Source organism: Triticum dicoccoides, chromosome 6B (assembly GCF_002162155.2).
Source record: "Triticum dicoccoides isolate Atlit2015 ecotype Zavitan chromosome 6B, WEW_v2.0, whole genome shotgun sequence".
NCBI classification, from domain to species: Eukaryota; Viridiplantae; Streptophyta; class Magnoliopsida; order Poales; family Poaceae; genus Triticum; species Triticum dicoccoides.
Genome location: NC_041391.1, coordinates 22339489 through 22352165, shown reverse-complemented (window position 1 = coordinate 22352165; position 12677 = coordinate 22339489). Strand labels below are relative to the sequence as shown.

General features: G+C 46.5%; 1 pseudogene; it reads left to right on the top strand.

Annotated features, from left to right (window-relative positions):
* Positions 1-12434, top strand: part of LOC119323817 — a 17828-nt pseudogene extending 5394 nt beyond the window's left edge.
* The last annotated feature ends 243 nt before the right edge of the window (positions 12435-12677 follow it).

Here is a 12677-nt window from a genome sequence, read left to right as displayed (position 1 = left end):
GACTAGTGTTGGCAGATTTTTCATCCCACAAATCCGCACTAGATCGGCCAGAAAATCAGGTTTAAATTCAGGTTGTGCTGCCCTATATACAACAACTAGCGACCATCGGAACCCATATAATTTTGATCTTACCCTAAATTTAACCGAAAAGTCTCCCTGAACCATATTAAGCACCTCTAACGTCTCACACCGTACTCCTAGTAAAATCATGTCGGCTCTTCCTCTAGGAGGTAAAATGTGTCAGTCAAAATCGATACCACTGGAGAGGGTTTGAAGGAATTGGGATGTGAAATTATCTCGTCCAGTTTCCAAAAGTGCAATAAAATCTAAGTGATGCTCTAATGTTGTTTCTGCTAAGAATCTTTGTTTAGCCAAGTCCGCTAGACCTCTGCTATTCCAAAAGAGTCCTTTCATAGGTCATCATAATTTTTTTCTTAAGCTTAACTCTAGCACTTCTGCGTACTGCTGAAGTAGGATAAATTTTCCGCTTCCAGGGCCGTTTGGGCTTCTCCTCAACACCCTGCGGGACGATAGTATTATCTATGACAGAAATTGCATCCTCCATCAAGAGAGGCTTTTCTGTATCTGTGTTCTCCAAATCCTCCTCATCCTGATCCTCGACACTAGGCAACAGATTATTGCATATATTTGCGAGATCATTAATTCCTAAATTATTCATGTCATTGTTATTCATAGGTTGGATAGAGACAAGATTACGAATAATCTCAGAAGCTCTCTCGGCTTCCAAGTCTAAAAGATCACTAACGGATTTGACGACCTCGGTTTCATTTGATCCCAAAGAAATTCCTAAGTCGTTTGCCTTATCAACTATTTCATTCTCAGAGAAGTGTAAAATTGAGCAACTTTTATCGAAAGACGCACCTGTAGTAGTCTCGGCATGATGAAGCATGGCGGCCCTCTTGGCACGCACTAGCTGCAGGTCGTCCGCATCCGGTTGTCCCTGGATCCGGTTGCTGACACGCCTGCCAGCCAACACCGGATCCGCTATCCCACCAAAAGCGATGAGCTCCTTCGTCGTCCTCTCTCGAGGGGTAGGGTCAGGACTCCCATGCCCCTCCCTTATCGTCGGTGAAGGAGGGTAGGGCGTAGTGGAGCGGACCTCAGCTGCAGAGGTCAAGGGTGAGTGGGACCATGGAGACGCCTGCTCACTGCTCCCGTCCCCCCTTTCCCCCGCAGAAACCGTCATTCCCCGGCCAACCTGCAAGGCGCAATCCTGCGGAGGGGTTACAAGACGGGACTCCTTCCCGCATCTCACCCCCAGCTCGCCACTCTGGATGGTGCGGTCCTGTGGAGGGGTTACAGCATGGGACTCCTTCCCGCACCTCACCCCCGGCTCGACCGAAGACGCCGAAGTGAGAAGAATGCCAGAGACCTCCTGTCCAGGCGCCCCTCCCACCGAAGAGAAGTCGGGCGCAGGTAACTGGGTGCTATGGGCCTCCTGCCCATGGCCCCCCATAACCGCGGCCGACCCATCAGGGTCCACCCTCGCACCGGGTGTAGACTCCGCAGTCGACACCTCGCCGGCCAGACTCAACACTGGTGGCAGCTCAAGCTCCATCGGGTCGTCTGCCTCGACCCTGGTGCTCCATAACCGACTAGGATCGGACCCTGGTGCAAAATAACCAAAGCGAAGCGTGTGCATCAGAGTAGTAGACGGGGGCGCCTCTTTGGTAGAACTATCTACCTTATCTGGTTGTGCAGTAGGCCCCTTGTCCGACTCCGGCAGTGTATCATCAGCCCCCTTATCCTGATTCCTGGGCGCGCCGCCTCCCTCAGTCGTATCCATGTCCTGTGTCCCGTCCCCATCCTGGGAAACTGCAGTATCCTCGATCTCAAGCTCTAAAACATAAGTGACTCCATCATGTGTCCATCTGACCACATCTGGTATATGCTCAACACTCACAACACTGACCAACAACCTCGCAACTCCTTGCGCACGAGTGAATGGCATGTCAACCTTTTCTGTCTTACCAATCATAGCACCCAAGCTCCAAGCAATCAGAAAATGCTTTATCAATTTAGGTGGTGCGCCATAGAAACGAACCCACACCTTCTCCAAAGGTGTACCCTCAGGTTCCTCCCGCTTCCACTCGTCGAAAGCGATAACAATATTGGTGCTTGTGACTCTGCATAAACCCCACTTAAGAAAATGCATCTGATCCTATTTAGTGGGAAAGTGCACCTTATAAGTCTGACCTTCTAACTGTTCCAGATGCCACTGATGATTACCTGGCACTAAGTCACGGAGTTGTCTCATGATCTGAGCCTCGGTCAACTATCCATTGGTAACTCTGATTACTACTGGGAAGGAACTCTCAACCATCTGAAGTAGAGGGTCCACCTCCGGTGTCTCAAAGAACATCAACTCCTTACAGCATACCCCAAAAATGTTAATACCAGTCTTAGGACCGGAGAGGAGAGGGTAGTCCCCGGTCACATGCTGGGAGCGTAGGCAGTAGTCACAAAGTTCATTCGTACACTCTGCCACGAAATGACCCGGTTCACCACATCTATAGCAAAGCAACTTTTTCTTCTTAATCGCCCATTTAGATAGTTTTTCTCCCCCCGCTTTCTTCGACCCTTTGTCAGACGCGCCATCCCTAGATTTAGTCCCTCCAAAAGTCACCGGAACCTGCACTGCTGCCAAAGCCCTAACCGAGTAAACTGCTGCCGCGGGTAGTGTGGATGGGTCTCCCACCTCATTCGCTACGTGCTCGAGCTCCTCCCCCGAAGCCATATCCGTAGCAGGCGGTGGTGGCGGTGGTTAGTGTCGAGGCGGTGGTGGGCGTCTCCCTCTCCCACCGCGACGATATCCACCTCAGAAGCGATCCCTGGGTCGGGCTACACCTTCAACAAAATTACCGGGCGGACCTTCAAAATGTCCGGTGTCCTCATCATTATGTCGGTTATATCTAGGGCCGCTACCGGACGAAGATCCACGGTGTATTCCCTCACCATATGCATCATATCCGTCGTCTCCCCACTACCCGTATCGGTTGAAAGTCTGTCCGTCTTTGTTGTAACCACTGAATCCACCATGCCCTTGCACGCCGCGACCCCTTCCTAGGGCCGGCGCCTTAGCTGCTGGTAGTTGCGCCACTTCATCCGGTTGGCGCGCGTTTGGTCTGGGCACATACGTCGGCACCAGAGAACCAGATGCATCGCCCCCTGCCGCGCAGAGGACGAAACACCTCGGCCGGTCCCGACTCGGGGTTGCACCCCTGCCGCCGCCGGCCTTGGAGGGGGCAGGCCGCCCCGTCCAACACCGCCAACCCCACCACCAGGCGGGGCACCGCGGCCAACACTACCCATAGGCAGGGCACCGCAGCCACCAGCACCAGTGCCAGCGATCGGCAGAACGACACGACCGGCCACGCCCGTGGCGGCAGCCCCATTGGCCCGCAAAGTTCCACGACCAGCCCCGCCAGGAGCAAAGGTGCCAGCGGCGGGAGGTGGGCCTCGCTTGACGGGCAGCGGCCCTCTTCCTGCCATGCCGCCAGCGTACTTGATCCTCCTTGCCCATCCTGTGCCGAGCGAAGGAAAACCCGGACCTGGAACCCTAGACTCGGTCATAGAGGTGATAGGCAGCGGCGATACATGCACGTACGTCCGATCGGGATGGCACGAGGCTTGGGCCTCTGGCTGGGTCTCGCCCGCGCCTAGAGGACCCACGACCATCGTAACATCAGACGTTGCATCCAACTCAGGCCCACGGCCCAATAACGTGTTCAAATGATCCCGTATGGCCGCTCGAACAACACTCGCCGATCTCACCACTGGCGATCTAGGCGGCGGCGGTGGCCGGCCAATCTTGCCTTTCTTATTTTTCCGCGTGACAAGCGTCCAATTTTCCGGCAAGAAATCTGACAACGTTACCGATTCTCTCATTACCTTAGGAATCGGTCCGCTCCACGGCTTCATGGCCGGTTTGGAAGTTTGAATTTTTGAACAACGCCGATCGGTCGTGATCTTGGGCTCCGGCAACGAAACAGCACTCTGCGAGGCCAGGGGCATTCTGGCATTCTTCATGGGGACATGACCCTCCACCTGCTCTTCGTCGTCGCTCTCCAGAAGCGCCCAAAACCGCCCTCCCGGTCGTGTATGAACCATCGGCTCCGTCAGATCGATCATCTCCGGTACCTTCGGTTGTAAATCCATCTGCACACATTCGCCAACAACCATGTCATAAACATCAAGTTTGAATTTAATACCTACCTCAATCATGTCGTCGTCTGGGAGAAAATCTCTAGCGAGGACGTCGTTCTCTAGATCGAGAAGAGCCATCCATCGCGAACGCGGAGTAAATCGAAGACATCCTTCGATCCAAATGATCGGATCCGTCTCGTCGGAGAAGATCGCCCTCCATTGTACCCATCGTGCCTCCTCCCGTCCGATCTCACCGTGCGGCTGGTCTCCGCGGTCATCACCCGATCCCGTCGGCCCCTCCTTTCCTCCCGACGGTGCCGCCGCTAGGGTACTAGGAGAGCACGGCTGAATCTGATGTGCCCCTGCACCTCCGCCTGGTGAGGATCGAGGAAGCGGCGGCGGTAGTTCGTCCGCCTCAAGTGGCCTCGTCTCCGCCTCGCCCTCTCTCATCCCTCCATTGTATTGGAAGTAGCTTGTATTGATATACCCCTTGAACTTTGTCTATGTGGGAGGGCTAAGAAATTGTACAACATAGAGCTCTCACAACTTAAACTGTTACAACCAACATCTATATCTATATCTACACCAATATAAAAAGATTCAAAGGGGCAGATCCAGTTAATCTCGGCCATCAAATCATGTCAATCCAACGACCTAGACTGCTTCAATGTCGAGCGCTCAACACGCTCTGCGTGCTGTTAATATCATGCCAAATATAGTGCTAATGACATAATAACACGCTGATAATATCCTACTTAATATCCACATGCACTTAATATACTTTCAAATTAACGTGCATTGCACGTACACATTGACTAGTAACTACTAGTTACCCACCAAAAAAAAACATAACTACTAGTTCATCTAAAAATTACATAACGACTAGTAGTACTTTGCAATATACTTTCTGTTTAACTACAAATTTGACATGTGACTGTTTGACAGTACTATCTGGTTAATAAAGCTATAATTCTCTTGAAAAATGAAACTGCATGCTTTAGTCGTGCCATTAATTCTTTAGGAGTTGATCATGTTACCTCTTGTATTATGTATGATTTCTTCTTCTTTGAGAGGTAAACTTAAAATAGATGCACTGACTTTTCTTTTATGAAATCAGGGTATAATCCGTTACAACAGAAGGCCAACTGCTCTAGATGGTGTGGAAAAATTAGTGTCCCTTTCCCATTTGGCCTAGAGGACGGTTGTTGTGCAAGGATGTCATTTCAGCTCAATTGTACAAATTCGATGATGTCTGCCCTCCAATTCAACGATGACTACTACGGCATATATGTAAAGTATATAAATATCAAAGATGGTCTAGTGAATATTAAATACAACTTATCTAACAGCGACGAACTTTCGGTGTACGTACCTGAGGATCCTGGCCTCTATGTTGCCTCCGAGGAAGCAGTACCACAGCAGTGGGCCGTAGCCAATTTAACATGCCAGGAAGCACAGAAGAATAGAACCGGATATGCATGTGTTAGCATGAACAGCATGTGCTTGGGGGTGAACTCTGAAGAAGATTATGTTGGTTACGTTGCAAATGTATGGACGGTTTTGACGGGAACCCATATATCGCAAATGGGTGTCAAGGTACACTCCACATCTCTCTGCCTCCTGCTCCCCTTCCCTTGTCTACCTCCTAATTAAAATCCTAATATGCAAACTGTCTAGTATTTTTTAGGGAAGTGATACCTATGTATCGCAAAACAATCTGAAAGTAAAAAAAAAAAATCATAGTGTTATGCAAGCCCGTCCTCTATATGCACTTTATGCACACGGTAATCTGCAAGTTGTCTATGCGCAAGGACCTGTATGAGCTTATTTTATAATTTCTGCAGTTCCCCTATTGATAAAATTACATGAAACCTCAAAATAACCTATGCTAGTATTACGTGCAGGAAACTTAATTTTTTTTCTTTCGAAAAGGAACAGGCAACTTAACTACACTAGTCATCAACACGTGCATCGGGCTGAACTATATAAAGTTAATAATTGATTAATTGTTTGGCCTATTAATTTAGACTACTTAATTTTTTTACAAATTTTCAATATTTTGTGGAAATGGTTAGTTAGCTTTGATATAGGTTGTCTTACATGCTTAATGATGTCAAATTTTCCTTGGTAGAGTTAACAGGAGGATGTAACATCTTTTGTTGTACAATTGCTAATTAATGCTTTAAAAGTAATCATACACTTGTTGTTTCCTTGGCAATCTGTGGTAAGATTGACTCAAACATATAATCAGATATTAGTATTACTAATTTCTCTAGCAAATTAATTTGAAAACTACATAAGAGGAGAACAAAATAATAGGAAGATATCTAAGTCTCCATGGAAAAAAAATTATACACATTAATTTTCCACATTGTAGTCTCCTTGTATAGAATGATTTGGTCTCTTTAACTGGGCTTGGAGATACATTTATATACACATATGAAAAAGAAGTCAACAACCATAATATGGATCGTAAGTACACTGTTTGGTGTTCCCTTCCCTCATTATAGGGATATCAAAATGTGCATTATACTATTGGATTTTCCGTCAGTAGATAATATTCCTCAACAATGTGCTCCATATAATCTCCATAGATTTGTTGAAGCTTCTCATGCAAAACTGTCCACATTCAATAATTTGTATGAATCAATTATGTTTAGGAAAACTAATTCAGAATGTACTATTAAAATATATAAACACATATGCTAAATGGGTCATCAACTTTTAATATGTAGAGAAACATGGCAGTGTTAAATCATGTTCAGATTTACCATGTTCATATTTGTCATGATGGATAACACCTTGTTGGTCAGAAAGTCTTAATGATTTATACTATTTTTACCTCTAGTTTTGTTGTGCTTGACACATCGAGTATTTTTGTCAAGTACGATTAAATGGAGTTTTAGTCCGTATGAAATATTAATGTTAATTTATCTTGTGTGTCTTTATTCATGGATCAATGACATGAAAATGTTAAATTGGTGTAAAAATTTGTGTTTTTTCAATATCATTTGTGGTGTTCCTCAACAATCATGGTGAAGAGCTATTATAACTTGCAATAGCGAGGTACATTTCTTTAAGAAAAGGAGGATGTACTCCCGGCCTCTGCATCTGGACGATGCATGCAGCCATATTATTAATTATTCAAGACCATACAAGGTGATACATCAATAAGCCTGAAGCCACCATCTTGGCAACATTGTTGCTTCTCCTATCCCATTAATGAAGGCGTGCCGAATGTCCGGGCCTAATACCAACAGACATGGCACCAAAGACTAACATCTAAAGTCGGGTGTCCCATCCAAGCCACTACCTGGATTGAGTCACACACTGGTCTGGCACACTACCAGTGAGCACCGCACGCTGCAAGGGCCGTCACCTCCATCTTCCCTTGGTCCATCCTCAGAGAAGAACTGATGCACCAACCTTGCCAGGCCTCTCTGCCATCAATGCCACCATGACGCCAGACAACTTCCTCCTCCTGCACGAGTCCATCTTCAAAACGCGCCCATCGGCGAACCTCCGCGGCGCCATGCCACCGGGATTCCTTTTTGACCTTGCGGTAGATGTAACACCGCTCCTCCTCCTGTCCCCTCTAGCCAGCACGTGCTCCGAAACGATGCCCCCAGGAGGGACAATAGCATCGAAGGTGCCATCATCATCCAATCCAGTAGACCCAGATCTAGGGTTTCTCCCGGAGCATCACGACTGGGGCGCCATGACCTACAACAACTATGCCTCAAGAAGGGAACAATGTCATAGACGCTGCCATCATCCGCCATGACCGTAGTCGGTGCGATCTTCACCGGAAATCACGGCCCCCCGATCTCGCAGCTGACTGAAACTGAATGGAGCTTCTCCGTGAAGACCAAAGCCGCTGTTGGCACGCCGGCAGGGAGCCTCCAAACGCCCCTCACCGGTCCTCCACGCGCCACCGGTTGCCACGCCGGGGAGGATCTGGACGGGGCGCCAGATCCGTGCCTTCCGTCACCCATCTCCAGGCATAGACTCCAGCGAGGGGAAGAGCACTATGCCGGCCATGGATCTGGCCGCGGCCGCATAGGAAAGGGACGCCGCCGTACCTGCTGCTCGCGGATCCAACACCGGAGTCACCCCTGTTGCCTTCAGGTGATCCCACAGCCCCCGCCATGTCCGGCCCTCCACGCGCAGGGCGAGGCACCGCAGCACCGCCGCCGGACATGCCCGCGCGCCGCCACGCCCTGAATGAACACGACGCCGCCGACGAGGACACCCGCCCTCGTCGAGCCCTCGTGCGAGGAGGAGACGGGGCCCCGCTGCCGCCATCACCTACCGGGCTTTGCCCGGTGGCGCAGACCGGCGGCGGCGAGGGGAGAAGAGGGGCGGGGGGACATGAGGCGCCGGCGGCTAGGGTTGCCCCCTCGGTCGCTCGCGCGGGAGCGACACGAGAGGGTCCTCTTTTACCGTAATTACTTTTATAGCTCACTAACATCTTTATACCGAAATAGGCTTTTGTCCCGCTTTACACTAACATCTTCATAAGTCAGTGTTATCATATGTTTAATAAGTTCAAATGCACTGGCATTTACTTTTTGGATCTTCTTCCCATGGTTAGTTGTATTAACAGTTTGGACTTCAGTAAGAAAAAGAAAAGATATCAATACATCAAGGGTGTTCTTGTATGTCAATTTACTATTCAAGAAATAGAAATTATATAATGTATCTTTCTCACCTACAAGAACTCAAGAAGCTAGAAGAGGAAATTTTCAAAAGGAAGCTTCTCTAACCTGATGTAGGAAACGACGCTAATTATTAAGCTCAAGAAATTTTGGCAGTGATCCTCGGCACAGAACCTGATCAATTTTAGACTAGCCATCCTGCTGTTCCTTTCTGGGCTTTGTACCACATGGTCTAGAGACCTAAAACATTTTACATTTGTTTACAGAGGGAGTACCTTACAACTGATCAAAGAACCACCTGCAGCTGGGTGCCTCACGAAAGAACTGGCCCTTGTTCATCTAAGTCAAGGTCCAATATACGCTCAGAACAATCCTGGTAGCATAGCAATCAGAAAGGTTACAACTTACAAACCCGCGAGTGAAGAAATTATAATTCTGATAGGTGCATGCCTAGAACTTGAGAATAGATGGACTATGGAGAGAAGTACGAACCTGGGAAAGAAACCCTTGAAAAGAGATCAAACCATGAACTATTCAGGAATAGAACGTCAGAAGAAGAAATCATATCCAAGTATAATAGGAGAAAAATGAACTGATCTAGTTTCTGGCTCTTGACTGTTCCTTCAAAATAGCAAATGTCGGAATTCATTCAAGTATAGTTGGTGAGAGAAAAAAGAAATCTAAACATTACTTGGTCGATCATGTATGTGCTGCAAGAAGAAACATTAATAACTGGGATCCAGAGAGCCAGGACTTATGTGCGCCAATTTTATAGCAGAAAACATGAGAGATGAAGGTCGATTTTGTATGTAGTGATAAGAAAATAATGGCTGGTAGAGAAACTGTTTAATCTGCAGAAAACACAACAGCTACTGTTACATAAGGAGTACAAAATAATCCATATGATTCATTTGCAGCGATAAGAATCTGCATATAGCATGTCAAATTTTTTTTTTTGCACAACAGAAGCTACTCTTAATGAGGATATACCATGTAACACACCATGCACAAAATTCAGAATCTTGAGCATTGGTTCAAAGGATATATTTTTCCGGTTTTATATGTATTTTTATCCCTTTTGAACTTTAAATCTCCACAATTATCTGAAAAAAATGACCCATGCATAGCTATTTTCTCTAAACATTACCTCAAACACATGGTGTGCAAGTCCAACAGGTATACAGAGGAGGGATCATTAAAACTGGCCAGAGAAAAGGGGTATGCTGCCAACGTTTATTCTACTGTGCTGTGAGGAGCAACACATGCAGATGGGGGCCGATTTCGTCCTTGTTATGTCGTCGACGGCAAATTCAAGTTGTTGCTGCTTGCAAGGCACATGCGTGGTTGGCATATTGATGTGGTCGCAGACCATGCTGATCTTTAACTCGCAGCACAGTTTCACACCTTCCTTGATCAACCTGTATGACACATGTGCAATACAACATCCGTAGCTATGGCGGGAGATAACACAACAACAATCAATCACCAGTTCAAAACTCCTAGAAGAAATTGAAGCACACCACCTACCTCTTCCTAGCCGGCCTTCATGACCTTCTCCTGCAGCACTCTGAGGTCCTTGACATTGCACCGCATGAATTGTGGGATGACCAATAGCGAGATCATCATGAAAAAAGACGCCGGGCAGAGATGTGCTAGTGCCTGTTCCGCAGGCAAGGGGGGAGGTGAGGACTGGGGTACACACTCAGCGGCGCGGGCAACGGCCGGGCTAAGGTGCCTCATAGCTGCTCGGGAGGCGCCAGTGGCGTAACGTGTTAACGAACCAGCAGCAGAAAGAAAACCTAGATAGATTGAGATCGTTATAGCTCTTTTAGCTCATATTTTCCAGTGATTAATGTGGGAATGTTTAGGGAGTCTATAATTAGTATAGTAATAGATAGATAGATTGTTTATATGTATTTCATCTTGCATTACTTATTTTGCAGATGTTGATGAGTGCAAGACACCAGGAACCTGTAATGGGGTTTGCCATAACACAGAAGGAAGTCACTTTTGCATCGAAAAACAAAATCTGGTACTAGGTGAGTTCTGTGGTACAATCAATTTAATGAGCTACACAAACTCAAGAATAGAGATGACGAGCATAATCATTACAGGTATCACCATTGGAATTAGCGCTGGTCTTGGAAGTCTACTTCTCATCTTAATTGTAATATTTTTCATCCATATATGGAAGAAAGAAATCCGGAAGAACCTACGAAGAAAGCATTTTCGTCAGAACCAAGGTCTACTCCTCGAACAATTGATATCGTCGGATGAAAATACAAGTGACAACACCAAGATTTTCTCACTATCAGAGTTAGAAAAGGCAACAAATAACTTTGATCCTACACGTATCGTTGGTCATGGAGGGCATGGCATGGTTTATAAAGGCATCTTATCTGATCAACGGGTAGTGGCCATAAAGAAGTCTAAAGTCACTGAGCAAGTTGAGATAAGTCAATTCATCAATGAGGTTGCTGTCCTCTCACAGATTAATCACCGGAATATCGTGAAGCTCTTCGGTTGCTGTCTGGAGACTGAAGTCCCACTGCTAGTATATGACTTCATCCCAAATGGTTCATTATTTGGAATCCTTCATGCCAGTACCACTAGCAACTCTGCCTTGTCCTGGGATGATTGTTTGAAAATTGCTGCAGAAGCTCCTGGAGCACTCTATTACCTCCACTCAGCTGCTTCCGTATCGATATTTCATCGTGATGTGAAGTCCACTAACATACTCTTGGATGCAAATTACACTGCGAAAGTATCAGATTTTGGTGCTTCAAGGTTGGTTCCTATTGACCAAACTCATGTTGTTACAAATATACAAGGCACATTTGGATATTTGGATCCAGAGTATTACCACACTGGTATGTTAAATGAGAAGAGTGATGTCTATAGTTTTGGTGTAGTACTTTTAGAGTTGCTTCTTAGAAAGAAGCCTATTTTTACAAGTGACACTGGGCTAAATCAAAACTTGTCCAGCTACTTCCTTTGGGAGACAAGGGAGAAACCACTCGCAGAAATAGTGGCTACTCAAGTTCTTGAGGAAGCAACAAATGAAGAGATTAATGATGTGGCCAATCTTGCAGAGACTTGCTTGCGACTACGAGGTGAAGAGAGACCTACAATGAAACAAGTCGAGATGACATTGCAATATGTCCGATCCAAAAGATTGAGATCATGTCAGGTTGCTATAACAAATGAAGACATGCAACCCTTGTTAAGTGGACAAAGCGATACGCTTGTGCTGTTGACTGCTCAAAGCAGTATAGTAGTAGATAGATCTAAGTTGCCTTCTCAAAGGAACCAAAATTGCTACAGCTTGGAACAAGAGTCCATGGCAGCGACGACTCTCCCGCACTAGTTCATCGTGTTGCTCAGTTTGGTTGTCTGCTTTTCCTTTTCAAGTGCTATATCATTTTCGTCCTTTCATGTAGGGGGTGAAGTTTACTCTACAATGTATAGTGCACTAAATAATGGGCGATTTGTACTATTTAGATTGGAAAGGTTCATTCTTATTCTTTTCTTAAGAAAATTGTAATTCTGCTATGGATCTACCATATTATTATTATGTCCTAACCTCGCGACTGGCATTGTGAAACTTAACATCCTGGATTTTATGGGTAATTGATACATAGATTGAAAGGATGCCTCAACCTAATCCAAGCACAGATCCCAAACCGTTTCAATACCTCCTGGATGGCAGACGTCTTCCTGGGATCACCACTAGTTCCCCACACAACGACCACCCTAGGATCCATATCATTGTTGGTAATCAGTTGGTGGAGGTCCATATCTGATGGGTTTTCATGCACCAGGGTACCAAGCCATGCTTCGTGGATGCCAAAC